This window comes from Otolemur garnettii, unplaced genomic scaffold (genome assembly GCF_000181295.1).
Source record: "Otolemur garnettii isolate 467f Iridium unplaced genomic scaffold, OtoGar3 scaffold00169, whole genome shotgun sequence".
Classification (NCBI taxonomy): Eukaryota; Metazoa; Chordata; class Mammalia; order Primates; family Galagidae; genus Otolemur; species Otolemur garnettii.
This window is the reverse complement of record NW_003852564.1, coordinates 1,218,820-1,226,675: the sequence shown is the minus strand read 5'-3', so window position 1 is coordinate 1,226,675 and position 7,856 is coordinate 1,218,820.

Genomic DNA, 7,856 nt, shown 5'->3' with positions numbered 1-7,856 from the left:
TATAGAGTGTCCATAAACTTTGTATGCAGTTTAAAATAATCAACACAAACTTTTTGGACACTTTAGAGAAATGTATTTCTTATAAGTGCAGAGACTAAAAAGTTAAAGATTGAGGGGCCAGCAAGTGGTGATGGCCTTCATCCTATGATAAAAGGAGGAAGGAAGGAGACGGTGAGTATGAGATACTTCTTTGAGATCAAGAATCTGCTTTTGCAGTAATGAAATCAATTCATTCAAAAAGGTAATCACGTCTTAAAATCTCCACCTCTCTACACTTTATTATTGTGGCAATAAGTTCAAGTTTATAACACATGAACTTAGGGAACATGTTCAAACCAGAGCATTGTTCAAATTAGTAAAATAAAATTTATATCATTACAGTGACAACCTTCATAAACTGTGATATGTTCTTTCATATCAAAAATAATTGATTTATGATAGTATCAGAATACCTTATTATAACTCAAATTCAATATGAAATTAGATTTTGTTGTATTAATCCCCTACATTAGTTTTTCTTCTTCCTGTGAACTGTCTATAAAGAACTAAGATAATCAAAATTAAGTTTAGCAGGAACATTACGTTTAAATGCATAATAGTTGGATTTCATCTGTAAACTTCTTTTTTCAAAATGGTCCTCCATTAGAAGCACAACTAGTAACAATCTTAAATGATTTAAAGATACGCTTGTGATAATTTAATCCATCACTTATAATGCCAACATAATACCAAGTACCCCTGCCTCCAGCAACCTCCAAGCTGTAGGAGATTTCTTCCTAAAACATAGATGAAAGGTCATGATTTTACATTTCATGGTAATTCTCTGAATTTTTTAATAGTAACATTTAACATTTCTTGGGTTCTTTCTATAGACACTCAGCATTTTTCATATGTTATCTGTAATAATTTTAGCAGACATAATCCAGGAAGATGCTGTTATCATGTCCTATTTATAGATGTGGTTTAGAGAAATAAAGCAACTTGCCTCAGAGCAAACACATGAACCTCTAACACAGGCCTTAAATACTACAGCATAGAGTGTGTCAGGATGGAGCTTACACATGATAAGAGTTTAGTAAGATTTTCAATGTTAACTCAGTCTCATTTATTTTCAGGGATTTACACACAGTGCCTATTATTTATAGGTTTATGCAGTTACATAGAATTCTGTGGTCTACTAAGTAATCCAAATAAACCAACATAATGTAAAATGTTTGTAGAGTGATGAATGGATGAGGAAACAATGAAGTTATATTCAGTAGATTTGCTATTTTTCCGAGTGAATATAAATTATAAAGTTCAAAGTACAATAAGGTTTAAAATATGGTGAGACAAAAATGTGCTTAAAACATTAGAGAAGTAGTATAATGCATAATGTACCATTTTCTGCCCCACATTTTGAGGAAAACATAGGAATATGCATTGTATGTGGGTTAATGAAGCTTGGGAGTAAGGGAGCCCAGTGGACCGCCCTGGGCCCACCAGGATGGAAGCACTGGCTCCAGTCTGGGAGGACAGGTGATCCCAACGGAGTTGGCTGGAGAGGGCTCTGCTACACACAACAATCAAGGAAAAGGGTAGTGGTGGGGACTGGCAAGGGGTGAGGCCTGAGACCTGCCTGGCTGCCCACAAGCCAAGTGGCTTTAAAACCTCCCATCCTGCCATAGTTTTCCATAATACCAGTTATTTGAGAGGAAAGGTAATTCTTTTCTTTCAAGTTCAGGCTTTTATTCCTTCACTTAAACTTTATTCTGAAATTGTGTAAAAATAAAAAGAAAGCTTTTTACTATGGGTAATTATTTTAATGTGTGTATGTTTATAAGTCATTATAGATAGAAAGTATAGCATTCATTAAAACAACATATTGAAACATGTTTTTTCAAATGTAGATTTGATATGATGGGACCATCTCGGTTGAAGACCCTGACACAGTGGGGAGAGAGGGCAGGGGCAGCCTTTCCAAGGAGGCAGCTATGGGAGGGCAGTCTCCTCTGCACCTTTACTAGAGGAGCCTTATCCCTCCCCCAGTGTATTTCTCCTAGTCAAGAGCCAGCCACTTTCTAGAAGGGTATTTGCTTGAAAGTTTGAGCCAAAATGTGGGTGCACCTTATGCATAGGATCACTTACCCATGGGAAAATGAAGTATTTGTGGCAGAAACTAATCAATCATGGTATATTTCACATGCAAATGTAAAATTTAGATATCACCATTTCCTTAACCTTTCGACTGCAAACAAGATGTTCATTTAGTGCATACGACAATGGTAGGCATTGTTCATTTTGCAAACAAAAGCTTGGCATGCGACCATACGTTACCTGCTTGAGCATCATATACTTCATTCTCAGTATTTTTCACAGTTGCGCCTGAAATAATTTGTACAAAAAGTCTTGGGGAAGTGTACATAAATGGATTATGATAAATTTGAAGAGCCATCAAGTTCAGAAGCCAATCATTGTTGGAGAATTTGGATATAAAGGCAGCTTTAAAAATACTTCTCACAGAAAATATGAACTGTCAAGTATTTCAGAATCAGATTTGAAAATGAAAGTGTAGAAATTATTTCAAATGTACATTTTTATTGATATGGCAAAGCTTTACCATTTCATATTAATTTTCTTATTTGCACATTACTTTTCTTATACATCGAAAATATTGGAACTGAAATGAACTTGGGTGAATAATTTAGATTAGTAAGAAATCAAAGAACATCTGGGACTGTTCTGTCTCAACACAATTGGCCCATTTCATTTCTCAGCATTTGGCAGTCAGAGGGTTAATCCAGTTTATAATTTTTCCATAATATCAGTTATTTGAGAGGCAAGATAATTCTTTTCTGTAAAATTAAGGCTTTCTTCCTTCACTTAAACTTTGTTCTGAAATTGGTAAAAATACGTTTTTAGTATGGATAATTATTTTAATACGTGTATGATTATAAGTCATTGTAAATGGAAAATATACTATTCATTACAATAATATATTCAAACATGTACTTTCAACTGTAGATTTGATATCCTGAGCAAAAGTAGCCCTAGTTTCCTGGTTAAGTAATGCAGTCTATAATTTTTTGGTTTGTCAGTTTAGGAAAGTGCTTCTGATTATTGTAAACAGAATTTAAATAAACTTTGTTAATAGGAAATCACAAACTTCTCTATTAAAATTTATTTTTCAATGTTTTCAGAAAAATAACACCTGCATTTATTTAGAAATCAAATTTTTTGATGAAAAAAATTTAAACTCACTATATTATATCTACAGAAAATAGCTGGTATAATTCCCACTGCAGTTAAGTGTAAGAGCAAGCAAATGAAACAGAATAGATGAAATTAAATAGAACATCTTTGCTTAACTGCCTTTGCCTCAGTTAAAGTGAACTTTGCACAAGTGTGAAGTGAAGCCAGAAGCAAGCACATGGTTAGCAGGCAAAGGCACGAACAGAGCAATCTGTCAGCACACCACGCTGGGTGCCCCCTTGGTGGTGCGGCTTCGGTGGATATGTGTGGTGGCACTGAAGTGGTGTTAACTCCAAATCAAACCCATATGTGCGGTCACTACCACTGCAGGGATTGTTTGACTTTTCCAAACTGTTAACAGTCACTTTTGATGTTGCTTATAAAAATGGTAATTTAACATATTTATTCAGCCAGTCAGGCTCAAGGTTGACTGACAAAGATTGCAGAGAATTTATTTACCTTAAATCCATATTTCCTTACTCAAGATGTGGTCAGAATTTTAAAGAAGTGATGTAGCTTGCAAACAAGATCTTATAATTCCTTAGGGCCTGCTTGTGGGAAATATGACTAAATTCTAAGCTGAAATTGCACCTTTATAAATCACTAAGTGCCCTTGTGGGAGCTTGCAGTACTTTCCCTTTGAAAGGAGTTAGTTGAGTTTACTCACAAAATAAAAAAAAATAAAGGTGAATATCTCCTCAGGATCCCCGGGCTAACAGTGTGGCCGTGGAGAGCACCAACTCTGATCTTGACAGCCAGGGTTCACGTACCACTGTGCCAGTGACTGTGTGAACTTGGGAAGACCTCTGCAATGCTCAGTGCTTCAGTTTCCTCACCGGCAATGTGGATAAAAATAAAGTTTACCTCAAAGCGTTTGTTGTGAAAACTAAGTTAATGTACATAAAGTATCTTGACTGCAACCCTACATATAGCAAATGCCAAGTACTTATAAGCTAATTTTAACCTTGAGGCAGGGACAGACAGAAAATAAGGGATTGTCCCACCAGGGGAGCTTTATATATACGAATGCAGTCTTCAGGGTATGCTATGAGGAATTGCTGTAATTATCTCTCCTTTACAGGTGAAGAGACTGCCTGCCATTAAATCCCAGTTGGCCACTTAAAAGCAACATTGCTTTGGAAACGTTACTTAACCCACTGTACACTTCAGTTTCCTCATAAGTAAAGTAGGCATAATACCAATTTCTCAAGATTGTTTCAAGGTTTAAATGGAGTAACCCATAGAAAGTGCCTGGGACGTTATCTGATGCATACTAAATACTCTTAAAATATTGGCTATTTTATTTAGACAAAAAGTATGAAGGTAGAGACCAGTTGGAGGACACTAAAGTGGGAAGGAGTAGGAGGAAGTAAGGAATTAGTAATGGGATAAAATAATTCATCAACAATAAGAAGGAAGGCATAGGATATGATATAAGTGTGGAAATAAGGGTAAGATTGGGTTAGGTGGTCAGGAGTTACAAAATTTATGCGTTTTAAACATTTAATTGGTCATGAAACCTAATATTGGTTTACAAACTTGTAAGATTTTATTTCTTTTCTTTTGACAAAGCGTCTCTAGATTTAAAGCTCTAAGTACAGCTCAATTTAGTTATTCTCCTAATTTTTGTAAAAGTAGCTTTTAACTATGGTTTATATTTTTACTAACACATACTCATGTAGCTACAGATATTTCTAAGACATTTTAAGTCCTTTGTTATCTTGGAGATCATTAATACTTGAAAGAATAGGAGAGATTGGAGGCAGGCAGTAAGAGTGAGGCATATGATAAAATGAAGCCGTGTACTCTGCTCTTGACCTGCAGCCGCATAGTGTCCTCTCAGGCTGTTACTGAGACATGAAGATACCAGGTAAACACTTCAAACAAGACATAAATCCAACCTACCTCCATCACACACATATTTTCACACAAATTAATGCCTTATTATTTTGAAATTAATCAAATCAAACATACTGTATTTTTTACTTTAGAAATATATTGAAATCTTGAAAACTTGGAGAAATGGTGAGTGATATTTATTCAATAAAATAATTCAAAATACATTACTTACCAAGGAAAATGATACTGTCAGGTGACCATCCGTAAAATCTATTCTGACATAGTTTATTATAGCCCAAAGACCACCACCTAGTATTTAAGCGATATATCTGACAGTAATTTCTTTTAAAGGTTAATTATAATCACATAATCAGGTCATTAAATACCTTTATTCAGACTATTGTTATTTAAGTATGGTTTATAGATCATCATTACTGAATTGTCTGAGAGCTTATTATAAATGTAGAATCTCAAGCTCCACTCCCAACTTATTAAATCAGAATCTACATTCAGATCAAATCTAAAGGTGATTTTTATGTACACTTAAGTTTGAGGACATTTGATTTAGAATGAAGTTTCTCAATAAGTGCCTCACGTATTGTAATATTCAATACATACTGATAATAAAAGACGAATACAAGTCACATTGAGCACCTCTTGTAATTACGGAAGTAAAATGTGACTTGAGTATTACAAATTTCAAGAAGTTTATTCCTTTCTGAAAATGTGTATACATTTTTGGGAACACATACAAAGGGAGAGAGAGAGTAATGCCAGGGTCACCACCAGGGGTTACATTTATTCTTGATGGAACTCTAGTATCAGTATTTTTTTTAAGCTTAAGTGATCCTACATATTTTTCAGCCACCATTGAGAATAATTGGGTAATTTTTGAGAAACGAAAAAATGTTTAAAATGAGTAAAACCTCTTTCCTCTAAGAATTGGGCTAACATGATGACATATTGACCTTTAAGTAAAGTTGACAAAGATATTAGTATTTCTAATCATATCCGGGTGCATGTTCCTTCTAATCACTAAGGCAACAGACTGGAATAAGGGGATGCAAACAGCAAGGAATTCAGATCAGGAAGAGCAAAGCAACATCTCCTAGGCGTTCTCATACTACCACCCAAGGGCCACATGCGGCCTGTCAAGGACATTTATCTGGCCCGCTGGGTGTTTTTGCTGCCTCTGCTGTCCTGCTTAGCAGCTGACTCATCCTGGGGCCTGCAATCCAGCCTTCCAATGGTCTGAGGGACTGTGAACAGGCCCCCTGTTTAAAAATTTGAGGACCCCTGAGTCTGTTGCATAAAGACACTTAGATCAAGGTGAGTTCACATGAGTTAATGATCAAGGTAAGTAAGGACACAATTTGGAAATATGTAAGCATTTTAGGGATAAAGAACAAGCAATTTCTACTACAGTATGGAATAAGAAAATATTAAAACCAGACACTATAAAATTAAAAGTAAACAAATACAAAAATAAAAATAAAGGTCAAGGAAGTTAGTAAAAAAACAAAAAGAACCAGAATCTTCACCAATGAGACCTAGATTTTCTGGTTAATTTCAGTCTTTCCAGTATACTATGTCACTTTTTATTGGTTTATTGAGAGGGTTTGTTTTGTTTGCCTCTTGTCTTCTAGTTCTTCTACCTACGGAGATCAATTCCAACAGAGACAGTAGGGGAGGAACATGAGTGAACTCCTTCCGTGTCTTCTCTGACTTTAACTGTTCAGCTTCAGTGTTCTCCCCTCCAAGGTTGTTAAGGGACCTTACACTCATCCCTGTAATATTAGACTTATAGATAAGTGTCAAGTAATGTGAAAATTATGAAAATGAATGTTTTAGATAAATATTGCTCATTGGGCTGGGTAGATGTAATTTTATAAATATCAGGAAACTTAGGTAACGACTTGCAGATGTGGGGGAGAGAAAGGAAATCAGTATTATTCTTATTATTGATACCTTTACTGAAACTTTTGCTGAATTTGTATCATATATCCAAAGTGGTAATCAAAAATAAACACAATGTAGTAGTCATATGATTCAATATAAATTATATTGTTTATAAGTGATTTGATAGTAAAGTGATGGAGAATTTATCTTTCATCAGCCTTTCCTTAAAAGAAAACCAAATTTCCTGTTTTGTTTTGTTTCTATGCAAATAAATATTTAAAATGTACCTGAATGTATTTAGGGAAACAAATATATGGGGAACAAAATGAAAACTAGAAGTGGTAACCAGCTTTCTTTTCTTTTCTTTCTTTCTTTTTTCTTTTCTTTCTTTTTCCTTTTTTTTTTTTTTTTGTTGTAGAGACAGTCTCATTTTATCACCTTCTGTGGAGTGCTGTGGCGTCACATAGCTCACAGCAACCTCCAACTCCTGGGCTTAGCCGATTCTCTTGCTTCAGCCTCCCGAGTAGCTGAGACTACAGGCCCAGCTTTCTTTTTAGGTGAAAGCCTGAAATGTTACAAAATTATTCGTCTTATAAAAACATGCTCAGAAAGCTGCTCAGTTTGTTTTTGTCTAGATATTATATGACAGACCTTTATAATAATTTCCATTTAAGGTCAAATCCATTATTGATGCGGTCAACACAGTGTCTGCTGTAGCCTCAGGTACAAGTCTGGCAACGTCAATATTACAACCTAACTAAATAGTATGAAAAATTTTGAAACATCAAAATCTTCGGTAATTCATTCTGAATGAGGTACCAAAAACCTTGTCTAGAAGCGGGTTCAATTCCTGGTACTGAGTTAAACTTAAGGTACCTATAATTTTT